General features: G+C 38.8%; 1 pseudogene; it reads right to left on the bottom strand.

The window, feature by feature from the left end:
* Positions 1-13,848, bottom strand: part of LOC140183355 (uncharacterized) — a 177,511-nt pseudogene extending 163,663 nt beyond the window's left edge.
* Positions 13,849-15,898: the final 2,050 nt, after the last annotated feature.

Below are 15,898 nucleotides of genomic sequence, written 5' to 3' on the forward strand. Positions count from 1 at the left end.
AACTTAATTCCCAGTATTGTGAAGGAGATCGATTCAGATTGTGAAGAGGATGGAACAAATAAAGAAAATCCCAATTCTGTGTAAAATGGAGAATCTGTCAGCACGGTTCTGTCTCGTCAGATTGAAGGAGAAACTCCCAGTTTGTCTCCTGAACAGGGATGAGCAACTGAAACAGTGAGACCACCAGAAGATCATCAAAGCTCAACACTTATCCGAAAGCCGAGAGAATGGAAGTCTATGAGGAGATATCCTCATGACTTCATCATTGGTGATCCCTCTCAAGGAGTAACCACAAGATCCTCCACCAAAAGGCAAACCGAACCTAGCAATCTTGCTCTCTTGTCACAAATAGAGCCCAACAATGTCAAACAAGCTCTTGAGGACCCATCATGGGTTAAAGCAATGCAAGAGGAGCTTGCTCAATTTGACAAGAATGAGGTTTGGACACTAGTACCTCATCCGGATGGTAAGAAGGTAACCAGTACTAAGTGGGTGTTTAAAAATAAACTTGGTGAGGATGGACAAGTTGTTCGTAACAAGGCTAGATTAGTGGCCCAAGGTTACGATCAAGAAGAGGGTATTGATTTTGATGAGTCTTTTGCTCCGGTAGCTAGAATGGAAGCAATCAGATTGCTTCTTGCCTATGCCGCCCATAAAGGTTTTAAAATGTTTCAAATGGATGTTAAATGTGCTTTCCTTAATGGCTTTATTGATAGGGAAGTGTATGTGGCTCAACCCCCCGGTTTTGAACATAAAGAGTTTCCAAATCATGTTTTTAAATTAACTAAGGCTCTTTATGGTCTTAGACAAGCTCCAAGAGCTTGGTATGAAAAGGCTTAGTGCCTTCTTGTTGGAAAATCATTTTCAAAGGGAAACCACCGACACTACTTTATTCATTAAAGCATCTAATGATGATATCCTTCTTGTTCAAGTTTATGTTGATGACATTGTATTTGGTTCGGCCAATGTCTCCTTGTGTGAAGAGTTTGGAATACTCATGACTAGTGAATTTGAGATGAGTTTAATGGGAGAGCTTACTTTCTTTCTTGGCCTCCAAATTAAACAAACTCCTAGTGGTACTTTTATTCACCAAGGAAAGTATGCAGAAGAACTTATCAAAAAGTTTGGCCTAGAAAATTCCAAATCAATGGGCACTCCTATGCATCCCAATACTAAACTTGAAAAGGATGATGATGGCCAAGATGTGGATGAAACAAGGTATAGAGGAATGATAGGTTCACTTATGTACCTTACCTCCTCTAGACCGGATATAGTCCAAAGTGTGGGTGTATGTTCAAGGTTTCAATCTCATCCAAAAGAATCCCACCTTACGGCCGTTAAGCGCATCATTAGATACATTAAGGGAACTTGTAATTATGGATTATGGTATCCTAAATCTGATGACTTTTGTGCAGTAGGTTTTTGTGATGCAGATTATGCGGGAGATCGAGTGGACAGGAGGAGCACCTCTGGCATGTGTTGCTTCCTTGGAAGCTCACTCAACATGTGGTCAAGCAAGAAACAAGCCACAGTGGCTCTATCCACAGCTGAAGCCAAATATGTTTCCGCATCTGCATGTTGCTCACAATTAATTTGGTTAAAAACACAATTGGAAGATTACAAATTAAAAATCAATAGTATTCCTTTATTTTGTGACAATATGAGTGCCATAAACATTTCAAAGAATCCTGTTCTGCACTCAAGAACTAAGCACATTGAGATAAAATATCATTTCATTAGGGAACATGTGCAAAAGGGTACTATTGATATTCAATTTGTAAAATCTGAAGACCAAATTGCTGATATTTTTACAAAACCTCTCTGTGAAGACAGATTCTGCACCTTAAGAAAAAGTTTGGGAATGTTTGATTTAAGTTTCATTGAAAATTTGTGAATATGTGACTCTGTTCAGTTTTGTTCGTAGGTTTGGACGAGATAAAAATAATGGCATGGTGGGAGAGCTGTGGTCAAGGGGGAGGCAACGCAGAATTCAAATTTTTATGGGCCCCACCAAAATTCTTTGACCCCACCATTACAGTTTTGTTAGTTATCTCTCTATGCAAATAAGAATCTCTTTCCTTGTGTCATCATATCTTCTTGGAAGAGGTTATTGTCAAATCAAATCCACTTCTCCATCCAATCCCTTGATTTAAGGCAACCACTTTTCAGTTTTGGATTTCAAAATAAAAGGGGAAATCATTTTTTTGGGTAATTACCGCCCATAATAGTCATTAATCACCTACTAATGGTCATTAATTCCACCATTCTCTCTCTTCAAACCTCATTAAATGTGATCACCCACCTTGTCTCTCTCTCTCCCACTCAATTCGGTTAGCATCCCAACCTTTCATATTTCATTCCTCCATTAACATGAAAAAGAAAACCGCGCCAAGAAAGAGTGAAAGAATTCTTCTTTCTCAAAAACCATCAACACCCCAAACCCACACTCACATCCACATACATTCTACTTCCTCATCCTCTCCTTCGCCACCCACTAAACATACCGAAGCTATGAGAAGAAAGGTAGTGGCACAAAAGAGTTCTGGAAGAGGACGAAGCAAAAAGAATAAGGAACCCCAGGTTGAGGAAGAACAAGAATCTCATATATCTCCCATTCCCTTACCTCCACCCTCATCACCGAAGCGAACTACTCCTGGAAAAAGCTCACAGAAGAATCAGGGGTTTGCACTCAATGACACGACTGAACCCCCAAACTTGGAATCCATGGAATTCAGAGACAAGTATGGCAAGACTCACTCTCACTTTGATCCAAGCAGATTTAACTCTTGCACCTCTTTTGAGTTCCATAAAGAGGTTATGGAGAAGCGTCATCTGTGCACAATCTATCTAGTCAGCCTCGACAATCTCACCAACAAGGGGATCAACATCTCCTCTCTGTTTGAACTCCTCAACTGGAAGCCTCTGCTCCTCATACAGAAACCAGTCTACCCTGGTCTTGTGCGAGAATTTTATGCCAATATGTGGCTCATTGACGGCACCCTTCATTCCTATGTCAAAAGGGTTCAAATAGCCCTTGATGCTGAGACAATTGGAGCGGCCCCGGGCTTCAAGGATGAAGGACCACGAGCCTACATGGTAGAAAAATGGGACACACAAGTTGGCGTTCCATACAAGACTGTTCTCAAGCACATTTGCGAGAACCTTTCTGGATTGCATGGCACCATCCCAACCCACAAAGCTCTAGGACCGGTCAATTCCTTGCTTCACCGAATCATCACACATATTCTGACTCCCCAAAGCGGCTCCCACAACAGAGTAACATTCTCTGACTGTCTCATCTTATTTGCTTTGGTTACCTCCACCCCTATATCCTTTGGTTATATTATGATTAGGCACATGTGGGATTCTGTTAGAAGCACTAGAAATGCTAACTTGCCTTATGGTATGTTTTTAACTAGAATTTTTGAGTACTTTAAAGTTGATTTGTTAAATAAGGCTGTAGAAAACAAGGTGTCTTCAATCAGAGGAGGAGGTGCGACTAAAGAAACAAAGGGGAGAAAATCTGCTGCTTCGGACAGTGATTATGAAGGCAGGCCTGAGTCTTCTAAAACGATCAAGTCCATCAAACAGATTTTGGGAGAATTTTTAAACATGGCAGACTTGATGTTTCGCTCTCACAAAGAAGCCCGCAAGGAAGCCTATGAAAGTGAGAAAGCTTGGAAAAATTGTAAAGAACGGGTCAATCTGATGATGGAACGTTTTAAGGAAGATTTGGGGGACGATAGTGAAGAAGGCGATGATGAAGAAGATGTTAATTTCTCTAATGATTAACTATTTTTTTATATATTCTGTTTGATATTGGCTGCATTAGGCTCAATCTTTCTTTTGTATGAGCATGACTTGATACTCCCTGCTCTAGGATAATTTCTAGGATACTATGATATACTCTTACTACTTTAATTTGAATATTTTGCTATGATTAATCATGTTTTGTGCAGGTGCCCCCATGATGACAAAAGGGGGAGGAAATTTATGTTCCAAAATTGAAATTGGAACGAAACAGGGGCTGAAAAAACAGAGGAACAGGGGATGAATTTTTCAAAATTGAAAATTCATGATCACCATTGTTCAAAGAATGCATGTTGTTATTGCATTTGTTCTACTATGGTCACTGATGTTTGAACTGCATTAGGCATTTGGCTAATGATGATGGTTGATTTAATTTTTTATTATATGAATGCCTGGCTGTTGACAAACTTGTTAGTTCGAAAATTTATTTTTGGCAGTTCCTTTAAACTGTGATGCATAAAAACTGCCCTGTTTTGTTTCTTCAAATACTTTTCCATCATTTTGTTTTGCTCTGATATACTAACAGGAAATGTTTGAAAAATATTTGGATAGCTTTTTGTATGAAATGATTGAGCAGTAAATCAGTTTATGATATCAAATGAGTTTTGATTATCAATTAAAACTGCTCATAAATCAAGCATTTAGCATCATAAAATATGCTAAATAACATTGTTACTTGAAGCTTGATTTAAAATGTTACAAGTTAATACTTCCCTTGGTAAAATAAGCATACATCAAGGGGGAGCTATGTGACATGTAGAAAGGGGGAGAAATTCAAATTCAAAGGGAGTATTCTTTACTCTAAATTTCTTTCCATTTCAATTTTAATAATGTTTGTCATCAAGGGGGAGATTGATGAGTTTGGAAAACTCTTGTTTAATTTTGATGATGAACAAACATTATTAAAATATTTAATTACAAAATTATTAATTTGATCTTAATTCATATTTGCTTAATTAATAATTTTGTGATGCAGGTTTTAATTGGGCCAAAATAAAAAGAAAGATCCCAAGCCCAATAAAATTAAAATTCAGCCCTATGTAATTCTTGTTTTGTGATTATTGGCTGAAAAGGTTTTATTATTGGGCCAGAATAAATATTATTGATGCAAGCCCAAATAAATGCTTCCTTCTGTGCTTTATGCATGTTCCAAAATTCATCAGGAAAGCAAATGTTGCTATTGGGCCTAATTTAATTAGTGTTGCAACTAAGCCCAATTCCATTTAAGAAGGAAAAATTCTCATGCTGTGTCCGAATCCATGAAGCAAAGAAAAACAAAGCCTTAATTGCTTCCAACGGATTCCACTACAAGGATTTCAAAATGAATTTAAGCATTGGGAACATAAGCAAGTGAGAGAAGATTGATTTGACTAAAGGCATCATTGCTACACGCCACTCTAAGGGAAGTAAAAGCAAGCTATTTTCAATTAATTGGTTTAACCACTTTGTATTGCTTTTCTTCAGATTCTTTTCATTCTCTCTCATCTCTTTCTTTCTTCGGTCCTTGTCTAGGAAACAATGGAAGAAATGTTCTTCAACCAAGAAAAGGAAGAAGCTGCATACATCAAGACCATCAAGCTAATGATGGCAAGAAAACACACTCAAATAAAAGTGAGCTGTGGCTAAGATACTTACCAAATGTGGTTAGATTTGGTGAGGATATTTTAAGCTTTTCATGCTCAAAAATGGACGTTGAAGATTCGGCCAGCAAGGGAGATTCTTGAAGCATGGCTTGTCTTTGATTCTGCTCAACCACCACAGGGAGTAGCTAGAGTGGCGAAGTGATGGTTGAAGGCAGAGATTGAAGCAGATGAAGTCATTATCATCATGAGGCATCAAGGGCCAGAAAATCCATCTTGGAGAGCAAGCCAAGGATGGAGAGCCCGGATTGATGAAGGGTGATGATCAAGAAAGGACTAGAGGTAATTGCATGTTGGTTAATGCATGGTTATCTCTTCTCTCTCTGTGTGGCCGAACCGGTTCTGTGTTGGTTGAAGGAGGAAAAAGTTGGTTCGGTTTTGGCTTCTAGTGTGGAGGCTTTCCTCTTCTTTAGAAAGGGGGAACAACCACTGTTTGAAGCAAGGAGAAAATTTGAGAGTGCAAGGCACAGTGTTCTCAGAGCTACCTGAGCTAACAGTTTTCTCTTCTCCTTCAATGTATTCTGTTTTGTATTTTTCTATTTAATTTTGTCATGTCTTGAGTCTCATGAAAAAGGCAAATAGTGAGGTTTGTATGAAAAAGCCATAGAGCGGAAAAAGGCAGAGAGTGCAAAATTATAAGAAAAAAGCCATAGATGTCTTAGAGTTCCTTTGTTCATCTATGTTGTGTTTCATGATTCTGTGGGAATTCCCTTGTAAGTTGGGTTAGCACTTTACAAGATGTAATCAGATTGATTATAGTGAAATTCCATCATGTTTGTGATGGAGACTGGATGTAGGCTGCACTGCACTTAGCAGCTGAACCAGGATATATCTGGGTGTAATCTTCAACTCTTCTCTTCTACATTTCTGTTTCTACTGTACAGGAGCAAAAACTAAAATTATCTCGTGCCAAGTGACGAGACAAAAGAAAAAGTCTCGTGGCAAGGGACGAGACAAAAGAAAAAGTCTCGTGTCCAGTGACGAGCTAAAACAGAAAAGTCTCCTCTGAAGTCAGCAAGTGTTAGCAAGCGAAAAGAGGGGCTAAGATTCAACCCCCCTTCTCTTAGCCACTGAAACCATCAGTTTAGTATTTAAACAACTTTTAGAGATTTATTTTGTACGTCATGACATTTTAGATCTGAACGTTGTATCTTTGACGGCATGATTCTCTAAACTCCATTGTTGGGGGTGAGGAGCTCTGCTGTGTCTCGATGAATTAATGCAATTACTTCTGTTTTCCATTCAAACACGCTTGTTTCTCTCTAAGATATTTATTCGCACTTCAGTATGATGGACGTGATGATCCGTGACACTCATCACCATTCTCAACCTATGAACGCGTGCCTGACAACCACCTCCGTTCTACATTAGATTGAATGAGTATCTCTTGGATTCCTTAATCAGAGTCTTCGTGGTATAAGCTAGAATTCATTGGCAGCATTCTTGAGAATCCAAAAAGTCTAAACCTTGTCTGTGGTATTTCGAGTAGGATTCAGGGATTGGATGACTGTGACGAGCTTCAAACTCACAAGGGTTGGGCGTAGTGACAGACGCAAAAGGATCAATGGATCCTATTCCAGCATGAGTGAGAACCGACAGATGATTAGCCGTGCGGTGACAGCGCACCTGGACCATTTTCACTGAGAGGACGGATGGTAGCCATTGATAACGGTGATCCACCAACACACAGCTTGCCATAGGAGGAACCTTGCGTGCGTGAAGAAGAAGACAGGGGGAAAGCAGAGATTTAGAAGACAAAGCATCTCCAAAACTCCAACATATTCTCCATTACTGCATAATAAGTATTATTTAATCCATGTTCTCTTGTTCATTTGTAAGTCAACTGATAATTATAACTGATATCCTGACTAAGAGTTACAAGATAACCATAGCTTGCTTCAAGCCAACAATCTCTGTGGGATCGACCCTTACTCACGTAAGGTATTACTTGGACGACCCAGTGCACTTGTTGGTTAGTGGTACGAATTGTGAAAAGTGTGATTTACAATTTTGTGCACCAAGTTTTTGGCACCGTTGCCGGGGATTGTTTGAGTTTGAACAACTGACAGTTCATCTTGTTGCTTAGATTAGGAAAATTTTGTCTTTTGGGTCAGAGTCTTTTATTTTCTTTTAAAAATTTTTCCAAAAATTTATTATTTTTCTTTATTAATCTTTAGAGTTTTCTGTTTGAATCTAGTTGCATGTTTTAAGTTTGGTGTCCTTTGTGTTTTTGTCATCCAATATATATATATATATATATATATATATATATATATATATATATATATATATATATATATAGTTTTTCTCTGTTTAATCCTTGCATTTGTTGAATGTGTCTACGTTCTTGTGAATAGTTGCTCCTTTGAGTCTTTCTTTCTAAAATCTTTTCAAAAATAATTTTTCTTTGATTAAATCTTGTGTCAAATTTTATGTTTGGTGTTTTCTTGTTAGTTTTTATTTAATTTTTGAAAATTTATTTTTGGTTTTCTAAAAATTTTAAGTTTGGTGTTCTTTTTTTTATGTTATGTTCTTGAGTCCTTTGAGTCTTTGAATTTTTGTTCTTCATGTTCTTGTGAGTCTTCAAGGTGTTCTTGAGTCTTCTTTGTATTTTGATCTTAAAATTTTTAAGTTTGGTGTTCCTTGATGTTTTTCCTCCAAAATTTTCGAAAAACAAGGAGCATTAGATCTAAAAATTTTAAGTCTTGTGTCATTTTATTGTTTTTTTTCTTTCCTCATTAAATTCAAAAATATCTTTTCTCTTTATTTTAAATTGAATTTTCAAAAATTGCTTTTAAAAAATTCAGATTTTTATTTTAAAATTTTTTTATTTTATCTTATCTTAGTTTTAAAATTTCAAAATTCAAATATTTTTCAAAAAAATCATATCTTTTTCAAAATCTTATCTTATCTTATTTCAAATTCAAATTTCAATTTTCAACTTCCAAAATTCAAAATTCAAAATTCAAATTTCAAATTTCAAATTTCAAAATTTAATTTTCAAACTTAAAAATCAAATCTTTTCAAAATTTAAATCTCTTTCAAATCCTTATCTTATATTGTTGACTTTTTCAAAATTCCAAATTCAAATTTTCAATTTTCAAATTTCAAATTTCAAATTTCAAAAATTTAAAATTCAAAATTTAATTTTCAAATTTAAAATTTAAATTTTCAAAACTTCCTAACCACTTTCTCTCTCTTCATTTTTCGAAAATCCTTACCCCTTATTTTTTCAAATCTTTTTAATTAATTAATTTAGTTTTCAATTTTCTTTTATTTCTTTTTCTTCTAATTTTTGAAATTATAGTCAATTTTTCATTTTATTTTAATTTCGGTATTCAAAATATATATATATATATATTTTATTTGCAATCCGCATCATCTCCCTTTCTCCATCATGGACCTAAGTGGAAATGAACAGTCCAGAAGGACTCTGGGGTCATATGCTAACCCTACTACTTCTGCATATGGGAGTAGCATCTGTATACCTCCCATCAAAGTAGGCAGTTTTGAGCTAAATCCTCAGCTCATTGTCATAGTGCAGCAAAACTGCCAGTATTTCGGTCTTCCACAGGAAGAACCTACTGAGTTTCTGGCGCAGTTCTTGCAATTTGTTGACACAATGCGTGACAAGGAGGTAGATCAGGATGTATACAGGATGTTACTGTTTTCGTTTGCTGTAAAAGATCAAGCTAAAAAGTGGTTAAATAACTAACCCGCAGCAAGCATAAGGACATGAAAACAGTTATCAGATAAATTCCTGAATCAATATTTTCCTCCAAAAAGGATGACACAGCTAAGACTGGACATCCAAGGCTTTAAACAAGAGGATGACGAATCCCTTTATAATGTCTAGGAGAGATACAGAGGGATGCTAAGGAAATGCCCCTCTGAAATGTTTTCAGAATGGGTGCAATTAGACATCTTCTACTATAGGCTTACAGAGAGAGTAGATGTCTCTAGACCACTCAGCTGGTGGATCTATACACATGAGAAAAACTATTGAAGAGGCTCAAGAGCTTATTGATGTAGTTGCTAGAAATCAGTATCTGTACATAAGCAGTGGGTCCTCCATACAAGAAGAAATCAAAGCAGTATCTACTGAACTTGGTCCTCCAGAACAAGTTGCTAAACTTAATCAACAATTGTGTTCTCTAACAAAACAGCTAGCAGAATTCAAGGAGATGCTACAAGACACTAAAAATGATAATAAAAATATGGAAGCACAATTGAATCAGACAAAACAGCAGCTATCAAGGTAGATAACAGAAAAATGCCAGGCAGTTCAATTAAGAAGTGGGAAAACATTAAATACCTCACTTCAGAGCAGCAGAAGGCCAAGAAAAGAACAACTAACAGAGGATGAGCAGAATATTGTCCAAAATCCCTCTGAGGACAGTAAGAGCCCAGAAAGGAATGACTCTGGCGTTCAAACGTCAGAAAGGGATGCAAAGCTGGCGTTAAACGCCCAACCCACGCACAGTTTTGGCGTTCAAACGCCAGAAACAGGCAAGGAATTGGCGTCAAACGCCCAATGGAAGCTCAGTTCTGGCGTTCAAATGCCAGGAACAAGTAAGGAGTTGGTATCCAATGCCAATACAGCTTCTAACCCTGGCATTCAAATGCCAGTGAGGGATCAGACACACACAAGTGCTGATAACAACCCCTCTAAAAAGGCTTCTCCAACCACCTCTGTAGGAAATAAACCTGTAGCAACTAAGGTTGAGGAATACAAAGCCAAGATGCCTTATCCTCAAAAACTCCGCAAAGAGGAGTAGGATAAGCAATTTGCCCGCTTTGCAGACTATCTCAGAACTCTTGAAATAAAGATTCCGTTTGCAGAGGCACTTGAGCAAATACCCTCTTATGCCAAGTTCATGAAAGAGATCTTGAGTCATAAGAAGGATTGGAGAGAAGCTGAAAGAGTTCTCCTCACTGAAGAATGTAGTGCAACCATTCTAAAAAGCTTCCCAGAAAAGCTTAAAGATCCCGGGAGCTTTATGATACCATGCATATTAGAGGGTAATTGCACCAAGACAGCTTTATGTGATCTTGGGGCAAGCATCAACTTAATACCTGCATCCACTATCAGAAAGCTTGGTTTAACTGAAGAAGTCAAACCAACCCAGATATGTCTCCAACTTGCTGATGGCTCCATTAAATACCCATCAGGCGTGATTGAAGACATGATTGTCAGGGTCGGGCCATTCGCCTTTCCCGCTGACTTTGTAGTGCTGAAAATGGAGGAGCACAAGAGTGCTACTCTCATTCTAGGAAGACCTTTCCTAGCAACTGGACGAACTCTCATTGATGTCCAAAAGGGGGAAGTAACCCTGAGGGTCAATGAGGATGAGTTCAAGTTAAATGCTGTCAAAGCCATGCAGCATCCAGACACACCAAAAGACTGCATAAAAGTTGATCTTATCGACTCTTTGGTAGAGGAGATCAACATGGCTGAGAGTCTCGAATCAGAGCTAGAAGACATCTTTAAAGATGCTCAGCCTGATTTGGAGGATTCAGAGGAAATAAAAGAGCCTCTGAAAATTCTTCAGGAAGAGGAAAAACCTCCTAAACCCGAGCTCAAACCGCTACCACCATCCCTGAAATATGCATTTCTAGGAGAAGGTGATACTTTTCCGGTGATCATAAGCTTTGCTTTAAATCCACAGGAAGAGGAAGCACTACTTCAAGTGCTAAGGACACACAAGACAGCTCTTGGGTGGTCCATAAGTGACCTTAAGGGCATAAGCCCAGCTAGATGCATGCACAAGATCCTATTGGAGGATGATGCTAAGCCAGTGGTTCAACCACAGAGGCGGCTAAATCCAGCCATGAAGAAGGTGGTGCAGAAAGAGGTCACCAAGTTACTGGAGGCTGGGATTATTTATCCCATTTCTGACAGCCCCTGGGTGAGCCCTGTCCAAGTTGTCCCCAAAAAGGGAGGCATGACAGTGGTTCATAATGAAAAAAATGAACTGGTTCCTACCAGAACAGTTACAGGGTGGCGCATGTGTATTGACTACAGAAGGCTCAATACAGCCACCAGAAAGGATCATTTTCCTTTACCATTCATAGACTAGATGCTAGAAAGACTAGCTGGTCATGAATACTACTGCTTTTTGGATGGCTATTCAGGTTACAACCAGATTGCAGTAGATCCACAAGACCAAGAGAAAACAGCATTCACATGTCCTTCTGGAGTGTTTGCCTACAGAAGGATGTCTTTTGGTATGTGCAATGCACCTGTAACTTTTCAGAGGTGCATGCTCTCTATCTTCTCTGATATGGTAGAGAAATTTCTGGAAGTCTTCATGGATCACTTTTCAGTATTTGGAGACTCATTCAGCGCCTGCCGTGACCATTTAGCACTTGTTCTGAAAAGATGCCAAGAGACCAACCTGGTTTTAAACTGGAAAAAATGTCACTTTATGGTGACTGAAGGAATTATCCTTGGGCATAAAATTTCAAACAAAGGAATAGAGGTGGATCAAGATAAAGTGGAAGTAATTGAAAAATTACCACCACATGCCAATGTTAAGGCAATCAGAAGCTTTTTTGGGGCATGCAGGATTCTATAGGAGGTTTATAAAGGATTTTTCAAAAATTGCAAAACCTCTGAGCAACCTGCTAGCTACTGACACGTCATTTGTATTCGACACAGAGTGTCTGCAGGCATTTGAAACTCTAAAAGCTAAGCTGGTCACAGCACCAGTTATTTCTGCACCGGACTGGACCTTACCATTCGAACTAATGTGTGATGCCAGTGACCATGCCATTGGTGCAGTATTGGGGCAGAGGCATGACAAGCTTTTGCATGTCATTTATTATGCTAGCCGTGTTTTAAATGATGCCCAGAAAAATTACACAACCACAGAAAAAGAATTGCTTGCAGTGGTCTATGCCATTGACAAGTTTAGATCATATTTAGTAGGATCCAAAGTGATTGTGTACACTAACCATGCTACTCTTAAATATCTACTTACAAAGCAGGATTTAAAACCCAGGCTCATAAGATGGGTGTTGCTTCTGCAAGAGTTTGATATAGAAATAAGAGACAGAAAAGGGACAGAAAACCAAGTGGCTGATCATCTGTCCCGGATAGAACCAGTAGAAGGGGCGTCCTTTCCCTCTATTGAGATCTCTGAAACCTTTCCGAATGAGCATTTGTTCAATGCCAGGCTTGTCTTCCCCACTGGGCGTTGAATGCCAAATCAGGCTCCCTGGTTGGCGTTTTAACGCCAAGCTTGCTGCCTCCATGGGCGTTTGAACGCCCAACCTCCACTCTTTTCTGGCATTTAATGCCAGAGAGATCCCTTCTCCAGGCTATTCTGTTTGCTGTTCTGCATCATTCTGTCTCTGTTTAAGCATTGTTTATGATCACTAACATTAAAATCAACCTAATTAAAAACTCTTTAGAAGGAAAAATTAATTAAAACAAAATAATTAGAAAATTAGAAAATAGTATGCAATTAATCATTGGGTTGCCTCCCAACAAGCGCTTCTTTAATGTCTTTAGCTGGACTTCACTATACTTATCTTAGTAACAGTGTTGAGCCTCCTGGCTTTATATCTCCTTTAAGGTAATGCTTGACTCTCTGTCCATTGACAGTGAATTTGTTTTTAGGATCTTTACCTTGAAGTTTATGTGCTTGTAAGGTGATACATTAGTAATCACATACGGTCCCCTCCAACGGGATTTTAGTTTCCCAGGGAATAATTTGAGTCTCAAGTTGAAGAGTAGGACCTTTTGCCCTGGTTTAAAGACTCTGAAAGATATCTTCCTATCATGCCACCTTTTTCCCTTTTCTTTATAGATCTTTGCATTTTCAAATGCATCTAAGTGGAATTCGTCCAACTCATTTAGTTGGAGTAGCCATTTTTCTCCTGCTGCTTTGGTATCAAGGTTGAAGAATCTAGTAGCCCAATAGGCCTTGTGTTCTAGTTCCACTGGCGAATGACAAGATTTCCCATATACCAGCTGATATAGGGAGGTTCCAATGGGAGTTTTGAAAGATGTTCTGTATGCCCACAGAGCATCATTAAGCTTTCTAACCCAATCCTTTCTAGAGGCACTTATTGTCCTCTTTAGGATTCGCTTTAGTTCTCTATTTGAGACTTCAGCTTGCCTATTCGTTAGGGGATAATACGGCGTTGCTACTTTATGGCAAACTCCGTAACGGCTTAAAACAGAATCCAACTGTCTGTTGTAGAAATGAGTACCTCCATCATTAATTAGTGTCCTAGGGACACCAAATCTGCTGAAGATGTTCTTTTGAAGGAACTTCATCACTACTCTAGTGTCATTAGTGGGTGATGCTATTGCTTCAACCCATTTAGATACATAATCTACTGTTATAAGGATGTAGGTGTTTGAGTCTAAAGGCGAAAAAGGTCCCATGAAATCTATACCCCATATGTCAAACAATTCAATCTTTAGGATTCCTTGTTGAGGCATGTCATGACCATGAGGGAGGTTGCCAGCCCTTTGGCAACTATCACAATTACGGACAAACTCTCTAGAGTCCTTAAAGAGAGTGGGCCAGTAGAAACCACTTTGGAGAACCTTGGTGGCCGTCCGCTCACCTCCAAAGTGTCCCCCATAGTCTAAGCTATGAAAATGCCATAGGATTCTCTGTGCCTCTTCTTCAGACACACAACTTCGGATTATTCCATCTGAGTATCTCTTAAAGAGATATGACTCATCCCACAGGTAATACTTTGCATTATGCATGAGTTTCCGGGCTTACTGCCTGTTAAACTCCTTGGGAATGAACCTTATAGCCTTGTAATTTGCAATATCTGCAAACCAAGGTACTGTTCGGATGACATAGAGTTGCTCATCTAGAAATGTTTCGGTCATGTCAGTGGAGGGAGAAGAAGTCCTTGCTACTGGTTCAATCCGAGACAAGTGGTTAGCCACTTGATTTTCTGTACCCTTTCTATCTCTGATTTCTATATCAAACTCTTGCAGGAGTAATACCCATCTTATGAGCCTAGGCTTAGAATCTTGCTTAGTGAGAAGATACCTCAGAGTAGCATGGTCAATGTAGATAATGACCTTAGATCCTACTAGGGAGGATCTGAACTTGTCAATGGCATACACCACTGCAAGTAATTCCTTTTTTGTAGTAGTGTAGTTTTTCTATAGTACACGACTTGCATAATAATGACATGCAGAAGCTTGTCATGTCTCTGCCCCAAAACTGCGCTAATGGCATGGTCATTGGCGTCACACATCAGTTCGAATGGTAATTCCCAATTAGGTGCAGAAATGATAGGGGCGGTGACAAGCTTGGCTTTCAGGATTTCAAAAACATGCAGGCATTCTTGGTCAAAGATAAATGGAACATCAGTAGCCAAGAGATTACATAGGGGTTTTGCAATTTTAGAAAAATCTTTTATGAACCTCCTGTAAAATCCTGCATGTCCTAGGAAACTTCTGATTGCCTTGACATTAGTTGGTGGTGGCAATCGTTCAATCACTTCCACCTTAGCTTGATCTACTTCTATTCTCTTGTTTGAAATCCGATGCCCAAGAACAATGCCTTCAGTCACCATGAAGTGGCATTTTTCCCAGTTTAGAACTAGGTTTGTTTCTTGACATCTTTTCAGTTTTCAAAACTAGGGCCAAATGATCAAGGCAGGAGTCAAATGAGTTTCCAAAGATAGAGAAGTCATCCATGAACACTTCAAGGAACTTCTCTACCATATCAGAGAAGATGGATAACATACATCTCTGAAAAGTGGCAGGTGCTTTGTACAAGCCAAAGGACATTCGCCTGTAGGCAAATACGCCACATGGGCATGTGAATGCTATCTTTTCTTGATCCTGTGGATCCACTACTTTTTTATTGTACCCGAAATATCCATCTAGGAAACAATAAAATGCATGCCTTGCTAGTCTCTCTAGCATTTGGTCAATAAATGGTAAAGGAAAATGATCCTTCCTGTTGGCGTTATTGAGCCTTCTATAGTCAATGCACATACGCCACCCTGTAACTGTCCTTATAAGAATCAGTTCATTCTTTTCATTATGAACCACTGTCATGCCTCCCTTCTTGGGAATAACTTAGACAGGGCTCACCTAAGGGCTATCAAAAATGGGATAAATAATCCAGCCTCCCAGAGCTTAGTGACTTCCTTCTACACTACTTCCTTCATGGCTAGATTCAGTCACCTTTGTAGTTGCACCATTGGTTTGACGTCATCCTCCAGCAAGATTTTATGCATGCATCGGGTCGGGCTAATGCCCTTAAGGTCATTAATAGTCCACCCAAGGGCGGTCCTATGTGTTTTGAGCACTTTAATTAATGCTTCTTCTTCCTGTGGTTCTAAGGTAGAGCTTATGATCACATGGTAAGTATCTCTATCTCCCAAGAATGCATATTTCAGGGAGGATGGTAGTGGCTTGAGCTCAAGCTTTGGAGGATTTTCCTTTTCCTTAGGAG

Source organism: Arachis hypogaea, chromosome 3 (genome assembly GCF_003086295.3).
Source record: "Arachis hypogaea cultivar Tifrunner chromosome 3, arahy.Tifrunner.gnm2.J5K5, whole genome shotgun sequence".
Taxonomy (NCBI): domain Eukaryota; kingdom Viridiplantae; phylum Streptophyta; class Magnoliopsida; order Fabales; family Fabaceae; genus Arachis; species Arachis hypogaea.